General features: G+C 43.0%; 1 long non-coding RNA gene across 1 annotated transcript in view; it reads right to left on the bottom strand.

Moving 5' to 3' along the window:
- Window positions 1–679: 679 nt before the first annotated feature.
- The window catches only part of LOC148685583 (uncharacterized), an 82808-nt gene continuing 68173 nt past the window's right edge, over window positions 680–15314 (bottom strand). Inside the window, exons 2-4 of the long non-coding RNA XR_015950146.1 lie at window positions 14048–14165; window positions 11527–11624; window positions 680–2150 (exon numbers count right to left, since the gene is read on the bottom strand). This is a non-coding gene — a long non-coding RNA (uncharacterized LOC148685583). The remainder of the gene's footprint in view (window positions 2151–11526; window positions 11625–14047; window positions 14166–15314) is intronic.

Raw genomic sequence — 15314 nt, 5'->3', positions numbered from 1 at the left:
TCCTAAAAAATGCATTAGGTAGCATATGTTTTTTTGGGGGGGGGGTACTTGCTTGAGCTACCCTTATTGCTCGGCAGTAAGAGAATTATAATAATAGTTTGACCCCTTAAATGAACATAGATGGACGTAGTATTTAGTGGTGGGATCTACTCCAGGCATCGCTTAGGTTTCAGAATTTGTCTTTCAAGAGTTTGCCAGCCTTATTGCTGGGGACATCTCAGAATGATGTTTTTTTAAAAAACAGACATAAAAGCCATTAGCAATTTCTGAAATGCAAAAATCTAATATTGTTAATCAAGAAGTTGCTTTCAGCTTGATCCGTGAACACTACAGTATTTTGAATATAAGCACCCCTATAGGACAACCACTTTTAAAACCACACAGCATCCCTGGAACAGGGCTTTCCAGGAGCCTTATGTGGAATTAGAATGCAAAACCTACAAGTTAGGCAGGAAATGTAGATATGAAGTTTTAGGCTGAATGGAGCATAGAGAGAAGCGTGAGTGCGTGTAGAGGGTAGTTTACTGTACAAATGGCCCTGTTATTTAAGCAAAATAAATCTGGAGCTTTTCTTCTTGCAACCAATGGTAATTTCTTTATTGCATGTTAAGTTTTCACACCCATATCTCAAAAAAGCCTCTTGATTTTCTTTTTCAGTGATGTTCATATTTATTTAAATTTGATAAATTAACAGACCCTTTTAAACAATAAACAATTAAATAAATTAATTGGCCATTTTAAAAGTAGGTGATTGATCTACCAAAATCCTTCATTCTGGCTTTTGGAGCAAGCCCTCAGAAGTCAGCTTCCAGTGGCTTTTAAAGTTACAAATATTACAATTCAATCGTTTAACTTTTTTTTTATTAAATGTCATCAGTGGAGTTCCCAGGAAATTCAAGAAAAGGCTTGAAGAAGCAATAAGGATTTTAAGATATGTATGAAGGCCACAAGAGAGGAGTTCTACAACAACAACAGCAACAACAACAACAACATTATTATTATTATTATTATTATTATTATTATTATTATTATTATTTGCACCTCACCCATGATAAAGACCAACAGCACCACCTAGTGAATCTAGAGTTCTGAACCCCTGAGAATGAAATAAATAAGCAAACATCCTTAGTTTCATCTCCAGTCTACCTCCTGAGCCCCTTTCACGATAGTTCAGTTGGTCTGAACATGACAGCTCTTTCAGAATGGAACTATCCCTTAAATAAATAACTTTCTAATTAGCTACCTGGACCACTTTCATCAGAGGTAGACTATCTACACTCCATCTAAGGAAGGAAGGTGGCTTTTACCCAGCTCAGTTCAAATATTTATTTGAGGAGTGTGAATTTGGTATTTTCTCATTATCATGCAAAAACTGCATTTCTCTTCCATCCCTATTCAGAAGCCTTCCAGACTGTTTGAACTTCCTAATTTGAAAAGCCCCATAGGAGATGTTAACCACACACTGTCTTCCCTAGAACTCAGGTTGAAGCAAAGGAGGTTGGTTACGAAGCATCCGAGATCAGTACACTCGTTTATTTTCTTTTTAAGGCCATCCCGTTTACCTTTAAAAATATATATATCCATATTGGTTTCTTTAAAAGTAAAAAGATTTCATGTTTTTCAAAAGAAGGACTAAGTGGTCAGGAACACAGAAGGCAGCCTCTCCATTTTCCCATGCTTCCAAGGAAGCCCAGCAGAGGATGTCATGGGATTTGGGGAAAATGTGGACATCCAGGACAGGTGTAGGATACAGACAGACTGCTGGTGAGATCACGTGCAGAACACTCACCAACATACTCTGGCAACCTTGAAAGCAACAAAAACATGCACTTTAACAATAAGAATTTCACTTCCTTTCTTCCCAAACGTAATTTATTTTCTCATTAACAGCTAGAGAATGGTATAAAAATAAAAATCAGTTTGTGTGTGTGTGTGTGGAGGGGAGGAATTTTTGGAACAGCACTAGTTAGAATTGTCAATATCACGGTTGCCTTGTGGTTGCAGTGCAGGCTGGTCCCAGCCACCAATGAGGAAGTTAGGGGCTGCTGCAATGGGCCAGCAAGAGCATTAGCAAGAGGCCTGGTGCCACAGCTGTCAGCTAAAGGACCATCAGCTTCATGGAGTTTCCTTCCCCTTCCACTGCAGCAAAGCTAGAAGTGAGAGGAAGAACACTTTGGTTAGAGAATCAAGAAAATCAATCAGAGGTCACAGACAGCTTCCTCCCAGCAAGAACACCAGCAAGGGGTTCCATAAATGGATTGAAATGCCTGGTAAGAACTCATTCCAACATTCTCAAGATGCCCACCATTCCTCTACCTTTGTCCTCCATTCCCTTGTGCATCTGCTTTGTTTAGTTGGGAGGCAGTGGTGGCCACAAACCTAGGTGGCTTTGAAAGACGATTAGACAAATTCGTGGAGGAGAGGGCTATCGAGGGCTACTAGCCATGTTTGCCTTGCTCTGCCATGTCAATAGTGTTCAGTTTCTGTTAATTGGTTAATTGGTTCTCATGGGAAACTTACAGATTCTGGCTTCACACAATTAACTCAAGGCAGTGTCAATTTACTCTTGGCAGAAAGCCAAGGTCTGCCTGACCTAGAAACTACTCTCTTCTGATTGGTTAACGACCAGCACTGAACTCTGTTATCAAGGAATGCTAGCACAGTTGGTTTTTGTTAGGTGTTAGGAGTAGAAGTGCTGTGTATATGGTTGGAGAGAGAGACAGAGAAAGGATTTATTTTGCTTTGCTTTGTATGCAGAAACTCTGCTGCTTTTATTTTCTTTTAATAAATCCTGTAAATAGTTATTCTGCGTCTAGCCGACTAGTCATTTCCACCTCAACTAGCTTCTGCGCTGTGCAGGAAAACTCTGCTACGTTTGGGCTAAAGCCACTAGAGCTATGCCTGACACTTCAAAATTCTAAGAGGTTATGGGTATCATGCTGCCAGCCTGAGTTGTGGTGGTGTCAGCGTAAGCAGTGTTGGTTCCAGTAGTTCCGGAAGTCGTTGTGTCTGTGGCGTTGGTGCAGCGGAAGGAGACTGGCTGGTTCCTGACTGTCGTGAGCTGGTGACGCAGTGGACACAAGGACGACAGCTGCAGCGTGTGAGTGCTGGGTGCTGTGGTTCCTGTTCTCTCTTGGTGGCCGTGAGTAGCTGGTTCCGGGTTCCAGGGACATCGCTCTCAATATGGCCTCACAACCAGTTCAGATGGCTTTTGAGCGTCTGAATGACTCCAATTACTTGCTGTGGTCAGAACGCATGCAGGCAGTGCTGCAGAGGGATCATCTCTGGCAAGTGGTGAGTAAGTTTCCTGCGAAGCCTGATGATGAAGACCTTGATAAAGACCAAAGAGCAAGGGCCACAATTGTCTTGGGGCTGGAAGATTCCCAGTTGCCATATGTGAGGGGAATCAAGACAGCTAGAGGTGTGTGGCAAGCACTTAAAGAACTCCATGTGCGTGAGACAGCGGTTTCCAAGCTGTTTATTCGCAAGGCATTGTACAAGGCAATGTTACAGCCTGGGGTTACAATGCAGGAACACCTACACAGTTTGCAGTTAAAGTTTGTTGCGCTTCAGGAAAGAGACTGTGCGTTAGACCAGCAGGAGAAGGTGGCTATCATTCTGAGCTCTCTCCCGGAAAGCTGGGATAATCTTGTTATGTCTCTAGAAGCAATAAAAGAGGATGATTTAACAGTCAGTTATGTTACTGGGCGTTTGATTGAAGAATGGCAGAAGAAGCAAGAAAGGTCGTTGGCTGCAGAGGCTTCTACAAGCGGGCGGTTTGGAAGGAGTTCTCATGCCGTACCAGAGGTGAAGCAGCAGCGTGCCAGTGAGGAGTCCGCGTTTGCTGTTAGGCGTTGTTTCCGATGTGGGTCTTCAGCGCATCTAAAACGTCAATGTCCGGAGATGGTCAAGTCTCAGCGGCCGGTGCAGGAGCAGAGACGAGATCAGCAGCAGCAGCAGCAGCATAAAAAGAAATTCTTCAAACAAAAACAGTCAGCTCAGCTGGTGACCGCCGAGGTCAAGATTGCTGAGGAGAAACAAGCTGTCTGGGTGGTCGATTCGGGAGCATCTCGACACATTGTAAATTCAGATGAATTGTTTGTTTCCAAGAACTCGGCACAGCGCAGCCAGGTGGCTCTAGCAGACGGAAGTACTTCTGAAGTGATTTCGGGGGGTGCAGTTTTTGTTCCTTGTCTGCGTGAATGCCTGCAAAATGTACTGTGTGTGCCTTCATTAAGGAGCAATCTGATGTCTGTAGATTGTTTGCTAAAAGCTGGGTTTAAAGTGCATTTTGAAGGAGACAGTTGCACGATTAAGAAGGCTGGTGAGATTTTAGGCACTGCTAAGTCAGAGGGAGGTTTGTTTTGGCTTAAAGCAGGATCTCAAGTTGCAGCAGTGGTCAGTAAATCTCAGCCTGCAGTGAGCAACAAAGCTATGCATGACAACTGTGTGCACTTATTGCACAGGAAAATGGGGCATGCTGGCTGGAAAAGTGTACTGAAAATGTCTGAATTGGCTGATGGGTGCAATTTAAAGAGTTGTAACCAGTTCCTTGACTGCAATATTTGTAAAAAGGTTAAAACCCACAGAGTCTCTTACCCCAGGAGTGATAGAGTTAGTGAGTCACCGCTACAGCTAGTCCACATGGACGTGGTTGGTCCATTTGCTGTAAGCAGGGGTGGATCGCGTTTTTCGCTAACAATTGTTGATGACGCGACACGTTACACTTGGTGTTATCCAATGAAGCATAAGGGTGACGTGTTCACTAAATTTAAAGGCTGGGTGGCATCTGTGGAAAGGTTTCTGTCCCTTAAACTCAAAAGGATTCAGACGGACAGAGGTGGGGAATTTATGTCAAATGCTTTCAGAGATTGGTTACAGAAGCGTGGCATTGGGCATAGAAAAACGAATGCTTTTTCCCCGGAAGAGAACGGCATTGCGGAGCGAAAACACAGATCTCTTCAAGAAATGATGTTTGCCATGCTTGATGATGCTGGTTTGCCCATGTCTTATTGGGGGGAGAGCATGCTCACCGCGTGTTATCTCCAAAATAGGCTCTTTAATCAAACAATAGGGACAACTCCGTACTTTAAATTGTTTGGCAAGAAACCCAAAATTGACCACTTGCATGTGTTTGGGTCAAAAGCCTGGGTATTAATTCCAAAACAAATGAGAAAGAAGGGAGATCCTAAGACCAAACAGTTAGTGTTTGTGGGCTACCAGGAGCTAGGAAAAGGTTTCCGTTTTGCTGAAGGGACAAATGGCATTGTGATCTCCAGGAATGCCAGTTTTTGTGAACATAGTGGCTGGGAGAGACTACATGCCAATACTGAGGTTTGGTTTGAACCTTCCCAGGGGCTTCGTGACTCTGAAGGTAAACATAGAGAATCAGAGTCTGAGGGGGAGGAAAGTTCAGATAAGAGCTCTCAAGAAAGTGCAATTAGCCAGAGACCAGTTGCTAAGCAACAGAAGAGAGGTCATAGTTCTGAGGAGGAAAGTGGGTCAGAAGAAAAATTTTCTCCCAGAAGATCTAAAAGACAAAACAAAGGAGTGCCTCCAGAGCGGTTTTCTCCAGATACTGCAAATGTGTTTAGTGTAATTGCAGAGCCCAAGAGTTTTCAGGAGGTGTTAAAGTTACCAAAAGAGGAGGCAGAGCTTTGGAAACAGGCAATGGAGGAAGAGATGTCCTCTCTGAATGAGCACAAGGTTTTTACACCAGTAGCAGCACCTGAGGGGGCTAAAGTTGTAGGCTGCAGGTGGGTGTACAAACTTAAACCACTGGTGACAGGAGGGTACAAATACAAAGCTCGTTTAGTGGCTCAGGGATATTCTCAGAGGCCTGGAAAAGATTATGACGAGACTTTTTCCCCTACTGCTAAAGGGGACAGTGTAAGGCTAATTCTAACGCTTGGAGCAAAGAGAAAACTCCAGTTAAATCATTTTGACATACAGGCTGCATATTTACATGCATCATTATCAGAAGACCTGTATCTAGCTGAACCGCCTGGGTATGAGACAGGTTCCAATAGAGTGCTGAAATTAAACAAAGCTCTATATGGTCTCAAACAGGCTGCAAGATCTTGGAACAAATGTTTTCATGAGGCCTTAGTGTCATTTGGTTTCAAGCAGAGTACAGCTGACAATTGTGTTTATGTACGTGGTACAGGCAGTAATCAAGAGTTTTGTCTGCTCTATGTAGATGATGTATTGTATGCTTGCAAGACAGACAAACAAACTAAAAGGTTTGCTAAGCAATTGTCAAGTACGTTCAAAGTGAAGGACTTAGGCCCTGTTCGGGCATATCTAGGGTTGGAAGTGTGCTGGGCCCAAGATGGCAGCTGCCTAATTAGTCAGCAGAACAAAATAAAACAGCTACTGACTACGTACAGGATGCAGGATTGCAAAGGGGCAGCGGTACCTATGGATCCAGGTTTCATAAAAACACTTCATACAGATGAGAGTCCTGTATTTGAACATCCTGATGTATATCATTCTGTAATTGGAAGTCTATTGTATCTAGCACAATGGTCCAGACCTGATATTAGCTATGCAGTAGGCATACTAAGTAGATTGGTCTCAAAACCCACACTAAATGCCTGGAAAGGGGTAAAGCAAGTTCTGAGATACCTCAAACAGACAATTGGCTATATGTTACAACTAAATTCTTCAGAGGATGAAATGTTGAGTTGCTACTGTGATAGTGACTGGGGAAATTTACCAGATAGAAAATCTGTCACAGGATTAGTCATAATGTTTGGTGGAGCTTTAATCAGCTGGCGATCGCGCAAGCAAAACGTTGTAAGTGTGTCGTCAACGGAATCGGAGTACGCCGCATTGAGTGAATTATGCAACGAAGTGGTTTATTTCAAGCGTTTGTTAGCAGATTTAAATGTAAATTGTGGAGAACCAGTACAAGTTTACATTGATAATCAGGCTTGTATAACCTTAAGTAAAACAGAGGGTTTCAAGTCACGTTCCAAACATATCACTGTAAAATACCAAAATGTACGTTGCAGTGTACAAGACAATGTGATCACATGTACTTATGTATCAAGTGAAGAAAATGTGGCAGATGTGTTAACTAAACCATTGGCAAAGATAAAGAACAAGCAAATGTGCAAGGGTTTAGGTTTGCTGGAAAATTAGTGAACGGTAAAAGTTCTTACACAGGTGTTAATAGATGTTAATTGTCCAGCAGAATCTGTGAGGGGGGGTGTTCAGTTTCTGTTAATTGGTTAATTGGTTCTCATGGGAAACTTACAGATTCTGGCTTCACACAATTAACTCAAGGCAGTGTCAATTTACTCTTGGCAGAAAGCCAAGGTCTGCCTGACCTAGAAACTACTCTCTTCTGATTGGTTAACGACCAGCACTGAACTCTGTTATCAAGGAATGCTAGCACAGTTGGTTTTTGTTAGGTGTTAGGAGTAGAAGTGCTGTGTATATGGTTGGAGAGAGAGACAGAGAAAGGATTTATTTTGCTTTGCTTTGTATGCAGAAACTCTGCTGCTTTTATTTTCTTTTAATAAATCCTGTAAATAGTTATTCTGCGTCTAGCCGACTAGTCATTTCCACCTCAACTAGCTTCTGCGCTGTGCAGGAAAACTCTGCTACGTTTGGGCTAAAGCCACTAGAGCTATGCCTGACACTTCAAAATTCTAAGAAATAGTTCTTCTGAAAACTACAGGAGGTCTGGGTCCTGCTTGCCGGTTTCCCACAGGTATCTGGTTGGCCGCTGTTAGGACTTATTTTTTGTCTATGCACAGCTTCAGATGCTGTTGGACTCCAACTCTCATTGGTTCTCAAGACCATTGGCCACATCGGCTGGAGCTGATGGGAGATGGAGTCCAAAAATACCTGGAGGACCACAGGTTAGCAGCCTCTGAGGTACTGCACCTACTTTCAGCACTTTAGAATAGGCTTCCTCAACCTCAGCCCTCCAGATGTTTTGAGACTACAATTCCCAGCATCCCTGATCACTGGTCCTGCTAGCTAGGGATCATGGGAATTGTAGGCCAAAAACATCTGGAGGGCCAAGGTTGAGGAAGCCTGCTCTAGAAACAGCAAAGTATGATGAGGAAGATGTGGGGAGTACACCATCACTCTGAAACCTTCACACTGGGGTGGTGGGAATGTCTTTGGAACCAGGCCTGGGATGAATGGTATATTGATAAAGTTAGACTACTGCTCTTCAGACTGTGCAATATTGCCAAACAGAAAAAAGAATCTGCCTTCTTTCAAAAGAAAAACAAAACAAAGGAAGACCTTCTGTAATGCAACTTACTCCACCAACAAAGGGATTTTTGCTTTTTCAAAAGTTTGCTCATAGACTTAATTAGATGCACATGGTTATAAATGTGTATCCATTTCCAACTCCCCCTTCTAGGCCCAATAAAAACAACTGCATTGCTATTCTCCTATAAGCGGACTGGACCTCTATGCACAAGGTACATATGAGAAGCAAATTAGCAGGGTACATCATTAAATTGGTAATAAAAGGAGAGCTGGCATAATGTGACTATCTGGTTACATTAACATGCTTCGTAGCATACTTTAGGAAATTAAAGGAAACATCACTCCATAGAAAAACATTACTGCAGTTTCAATATATCATATAGTGCTTTCCCTTGCCATATGTTCCCCTGTTTTATGGTTGTTTTGGACTTATCTTCAAACCACTTGTAATAGGGCAGAGAAGTCCTCAGTCAGTGTTAAGACTTGATCCTTACATTTTCCAAGTTTCAAAGCAGGTGTCTTTAATTTGAATGGGGCAAAGAAGGTTAAAGCTTTGTAAATGTTCCTCACCTATAGAAAGCTAATTTGACAAAACAATTTGGGAACTCTGAGATGAGACTTCCCGCAGCTTCCATTTCCCCTTAACCCTCAAGGTGTTGTCTCCCTGCAAAACATTCGTAGACATTAAAAATGAAGCTCTGTCCTAATGATTTATTGAGATCACTTCCTTATGGATCAAAGCGAGTCTTAAGACTCAAGGAAAGGAGATCTAAGAGCGCTGATGTTGGGAATGGAGCTAAGCCTGGCAATCAGCCTGTAACTAAGTTTAAGCACAGGCAAATGAACCAACCATGTATTGCTTCCTTATTTAGCCCTGTCAATGGAAGGGTTGCTGGTTATGGTGGAGCCCAGGTAGACAAAACTGCCTACTACCTCAAGCTTGTGCTCACCAATGCTAATGTGTGGTGTGCTGGTGACATCCTGACCCAGGATGTTGGTCTTCGTCAGGGTGATCAACCAGAACTCCAGGCAGGCGTGTGCAAAACAATTGTTGAGTTTCTGCAGAACTTCCTCAGAGTGCGCTGTAAAGGATGTGTCATTTGCAAACAACATCTCTCAGATAAGAACCTGCCACACTTTTGTCTTGACGTGGAGACATGACAGGTTGAACAGACCCCCGTGACTCCTTGAATGGATGTACACACAGTCTTCAATTGAGCTGAAGGCATATGAGAGCCACAGGGAGAAGAATATGCCAAGGGAGCTGGGGTGAGAACACAGCTCTGTTTCATACCACTGGGCATGACGACGACGACAACAACAAAACAACAACAACAACAACAGAAATAGAAATTTATTATTTATACCCTGCCCATCTGGCTGGGTTTCCTGGTGGCTCCCAACAGAATGTTAAAAACACGATAAAACATCAAACATTAAAAACTTCCCTAAACAGGGTTGCCTTCAGATGTCTTCTAAAAGTCAGATAGTTGTTTATTTCCTTGACATCTGATGGGAGGGTGTTCCACAGGGTGGGCGCCACTACCGAGAAGGCCCTCTGCCTGGTTCCCTGTAACCTCGCAGGGAGGGAACTGCCAGAAGGCCCTTGGAGCTGGGCCTCAGTGTCCAGACTGAATGATGGCAGTGGAGACGCTCCTTCAGGTATACTGGGCTGAGGCCAAGGCATGAAATGGCAGGACAGAGTCTCAAACAAAGATGTGCTTTCCCAAGCCCACATTCCTAGCATGTCACAGGAGCCTTTCTAATCAGCCTTTGGCACTCTTTCTGCCCATGTCCCAAGGCCGCACCCCTCACCAGCCCTGCTCCTCTTTTTCTGGATTTTAGGCTGCCTTTGAGAGCAGTCCTGCTCATAGACACACTGTCAGATTTGACTCTTGGAATTTCCAGCTGGATGCCTATCTTTGCACCTCATCTGCCTGCATATCTGCCCAGTGGATGCCTTACTGGGGCCAGGGGCCACCAGATCCCCTCAAAGCCCTTTTGATCCTGCCCAATAGCCTACAGTAGCCTAGGAACACCAGATTTCCTTCTTACGATCTAGCTCCCCACTTCTCTATGCCATTTAAGAATAGGTAAAGACCTCCATCTCTTTCTCCTCACCATCCTGCCCTCTCCCTCATTGATCTAGGCATTGCTACCCTGCCACCTGCCTTGACTCACTGCCACCCTGCTTCCCTTCTGGGATAGGTTTCAGTAACTCCATACTCGGTAGCTAAGGTGATTTAGCTGTTGTTGCCTTTTAATAAACTTTTATGGGTTGAGTCCCGAAATCTAAGCTCTGCTTTCCCTTTCCAGGGCTCTTACAGGAATGTGCTAATATACGCAGACCAAAGTATTGCTAGTTTCTGGGCCATCTGCATCAGATTGACAGTAACCTGTCAGACTGTCCTTTGGGAGATTGACAGTAACCTGTCAGACTGTCCTTTGGGAGATTGACAGTAACCTGTCAGACTGTCCTTTGGGAGGAATCGAGCCAGCAGCTGCCAAGGGAGCTTCTTGTTTGGAAGGCAATCAACCAGAGTCCCTTGTTTGGAACTAACAGGAAGCTATAGCTAATTGTGGCTTCCTAGTTTATTTCCTTGCTCACATGAAGTGAAGTGGGAGCAAATGTGTTGGATGTGAGCACACAAAGCCTATGCATCCCTTGGCTTATTAAACTAATCAGTGATAGCAACTTTCAATTTATCAGCTAGTTGAAAAATACTCTTGCATTTCTGAAACTGTTTCAGACCCTCAAAGTGTCTCAATTTCCCAGGGACAGTCCCAGATTTACAGAAGCCGTCCTGGTTTCTGATTTGATCCCAGAATGTCCCGCTTTTCCTTAGGATGCCCCTATTTTCATCGGAGAAATGTTGGAGGGTATGGAGTTATCTGACCCCCAAACCGTCTGAAGGGAATCCTGTTTAGGGAAGATTTTTTATGGTTTTATATATGTTGGAAGCTGCCCAGAGTTGCTGGGGCAAGCAAGTCAATTGGATGGGGTATAAATATAATAATAATAATAATAATAATAATAATAATAATAATAATAATAGGATGCCCCATTTTCATCAGAGAAATGTTGGAGGGTGTGTACTGTTTTAGCTCCGGTGTGTTACTGTACCAGGGAATTAAATATATAATATTAAAGATGGCCTTTCATTTCAGCAATAAGTGGTAGCTATCATCTGTTAAATTACGAAAGGGCACACATTATTGTTGTGCAAATTCCTTTCAATACAATCATCCATTTATCAGCTAAACAGCAGGTGAGTAGCCAAGTAAAAATACCTTGATCCACATGGCTCTGCTCTCAGTGGATATTTTTTCTCCTGTGATGATCTCTTTTGAAACGCTTCCTCGTTTCTAAGCAAAACAATGTAAAGTTTCTGCAGGGTATAAAGAGATGTGAGATTATGAAATCAAATGAGCCCATGCAGTCTCAGTGGATTTGACTGTTATTAACTACCCAAGAGATTCAAATCCAGGTTCTAAGTTAATCCCGTTGCTGATACAGGCCTATTTTTCTAGGGCTCTTGGAAGGCAGCTTGCAGAAGCTATCTTCTCTACAAGTTAAAAGCTAACCACTCAGAAGGGTCACTCCTTGTGGGATGAAACTGGCTCATGAGTTATCCCCCACTCCAACATGGAAGGAAATAGTAACCCCCTTCAAGATACTTTTCACAAGACATTCCGCAACAGTAAGTAAAACACAAGATGTACTAAAGTTAGGAAGGAGCTGGATCGTGGTGTCATAATGCAGTGGGATTTGAACTGTCACCTGGGGAAATCCGGGGCTTCTTGAAAGCTTATCAGAGGCTAATGATACACTGGGTGAGCGATTTGGGGCATAACATTCAGCTTTTAGATTGGGAAAGGTTATGGAAAACAGATTTGAAATTCTCGGCATGTTGTACGCTGAAAGAAAACTACGAAAGTTATGTACAGGTGGTAATTGACTCCTAGTAAGTTAGCAAAAAATGTATAAGACAAGTGCAAATACCTGCTGGAAATGTAAAGAAAAAGAAGGCACCTTTTATCATATGTGGTGGTCGTGTAAGGTATTAAAAGCATTCTGGGAAATGATATATAATGAATTGGAAAAAAAAGTTTAAAATAACTTTTATTTAAAACAACAACAACCCAGAAGCTTTCTTATTAGGAATTGTAGGTACCGCCATCCCAAAGGAGATGACTTTTTAGCTACTAGCCCAGAGATGGAAAGAAGACAAAGACCCTACCAGAGAAGAATGGCAAACCAAGCTGATGGACTATGCGGAACTGGAAAACTGACTGGAAAGCTCAGGAACCAAGACGACAAAAACTTCAAGAAAGAATGGGGGGGGGAATCATAATTTATTTAGGAGACCACTGCAAGCAGATGAAAACATTGGCAGGATTTTAACAACACTTGTAATGTAACAATTACTATGGACAATATGGAGAGATACAAAATATGAATCATGAAATAATATGCAGCTGAAAATGTTGACAATAAGAGCCATGGAGGGGGGGGTGGTCTGGAGATACAGAAAAATCTCTAAAAGTGGATATGCATTGTTATAACTTTATGCTTGCAAAATTGAATAAAAACTATTTAAAAGGAAAAAAAAGGAAGCTTATCGGAGGCTTCTCACTTTCCCAGCATGCTGTTGTGTTTGGTCCAATTCTCTCAGACATCACCTGAAGTGATAAACTTGTTTCTAGGTTGTGCCACTTTATGCCGCAAGGCTGGGTGCTCACATGACTGAGGATCCCTGGAGAGGGCATTCTCTGAGGCAGCCGCTAAGTTGTGGAACTACTTTCGCACAGAGATGTGTGCTTCATTATACAGCTTGGGGCGATTGCTGAAGACGCATCTCTTTAACCTCGCTTTTGACACTGGAGATGAACATTGTTAGGACCCACTTTGTTTTTGAAATTAAACTGTTTGATATTAAAACACAATATGATGCAATATTAATGTTGTGTTTTAATTGCTGAAACCTTCCCTGGGACTTTAGGGTGAAGGGCAGGCAATAAATTATTGCAATAACAATGGTTATTATTATTAATCCTTATGCATAGAAAATTGCAAGGTTAGAAGCCTCCTTAACAATGTGATTTTTTTCCTTTAGTCTCAGCAGAGATTTTTGCTTGTTTATGGCACAGGGGGGCACTCAGTCATGTGAACCCCCACCTGAAGTATAAAAGGTACAGGCACACCATTTTCTTTGTAGCAAACCAACCCTAAAGAAATAGGACTCAGGATAGGATTGTGCAGCTGAAGGAGTGATGTTCTGCAGAGAGGAGTTGGCTCTGATCACAGCCACAGTCAATGAGTTTTATGCGATTCAGCAAAGTATCTGGGGCATTGCTTAAAGGGGTCTCAAAGCGAAGAATTAAGGGGTGGATTGGATAAGGGTCTTGGATTCTGTCTCTCCTCCCTCTCATCAAACTCAAAAGGCCTTCAACTAGGACACCTGTTTTCCATTTGCCCCCAAGCTTCTGCCATTTCTCCTGGGATAGGGGATGTTAAGCTAATATTCCACTGTCTGGAGATAAAAAGAACAGTTTTATTTCCTGCTTCATTTTGGATGTTACAGATTTTGCAAAGCACCTCAGCTCCACCTTACAGCCATTCTCGGCGAAGGAGGATGGATTTTAGTCCTTCCTCATCAGGCATGAACTAAATCCTCTTGCTCCCTTATACCGTAGTTGCTAGCGGTAGCTGCAACAGCTGCAAGAGGGCAAATCCTGCTTCCTAGTTTTCAAAACAACAGCCTGACTTAGTGGCGAGAAGACTATTAGTAGGCCTACTATGGAGACTTACCTTCATTGGCAGAGGAGTTGTCTTTCATTCATCAGCCCTCCTCTATTCGTTTTGATTTCTGCCAATCACTTTATGCCAGATGAAGAAGGATATGTATTGACGGTTCAGTCTCCAAATGCTGCAGTTAACATGACATCATAAATGCTAGTTAGAATCCATTGTTGTACATTACAACACTAGCAAAATGCCTATCATAATGATGAAGAGGGAGTGTGTGTGGAGAATGGGGGTTTATCTATCGAAAGGACTGCTGGAGACGGGTGCAAGCAACCACAGGGACATTGCCAGTAAGGCCCAACCACCCACTGTTGGCGTGGAGGGCACATTTTGCTCTTACTTTATTCTCAAGTGCAGCACATAAGTTCTCCCAGCAGAGTGAAGGACATGATTATATAGCAGAAAATGTAGATGTAGATGTAGAAAGTAAAGAGGCACACTCAGACATCAGTGTGGTGGTGGTTAAACATATTCTCTGCTCCCTAGTAACCCTGCCCCCTTGGAATCCAAACCATTGAGTATACCCTGTAATTCCAGCCTGAAGCTATTTGCAGAGCACTTATTGGGTTCAGTTTCTTAATCGCACTTGAGCCCTTTTCAGGCATTCATCTCCCATGCTCTTAGACTCATGTGAGAGGAAAATCAGGGCCTTAATCTCTGGCCACCCCCCTCCAACCATGCCCCTGTTGTCCATTTGAAGATTCAGCCTGAAGTGGGGAGCCTGCTGTACAGGTGTAACCCCCCCCCCCAATGTAGGGATTAGCCCAGGTGCATATGGGCAAAATAGAGGAAGAAAAGTCAGAGACTATTATCTGAAGACATGTGATCCTTCAGACATGATCAAAAACCAAGAGAAAACGAATGGCTTGGATTAAACATTAGGAAGAACTTCCGGACAGTAAGAGCTGGTCGGCAGTGGAATTTGCTACCAAGGAGTGTGGTGGAGTCTCCTTCTTTGGAGGTCTTTAAGCAGAGGCTTGACAGGCATATGTCAAGAATGCTTTGATGGTGTTTCCTGCTTGGCAGGGGGTTGGACTGGATGACCCTTGTGGTCTCTTCCAACTCTATGATTCTATGATTCCTCATCCTATATTGATGCTCTAATATCAGTACAGAAGTCATAAATCTCCTAACCCTCTAGTGAGAAATATGAGCTGTTTCTGTTTCTCAAGCTTTCGGTTGAATGAGTTACAAACATTTCACTTTGGGAATTATATAGGAAGTGCAAACAATAAGTGGAATCCCTCCCACTTCCTGCCCCGCCCTCCAT

Source organism: Zootoca vivipara, chromosome 5 (genome assembly GCF_965207765.1).
Source record: "Zootoca vivipara chromosome 5, rZooViv2.hap1.1, whole genome shotgun sequence".
Lineage (NCBI taxonomy): Eukaryota > Metazoa > Chordata > Lepidosauria > Squamata > Lacertidae > Zootoca > Zootoca vivipara.
The sequence above is the reverse complement of the archived record's forward strand: the minus strand, read 5'-3'. Positions and strand labels throughout refer to the sequence as shown.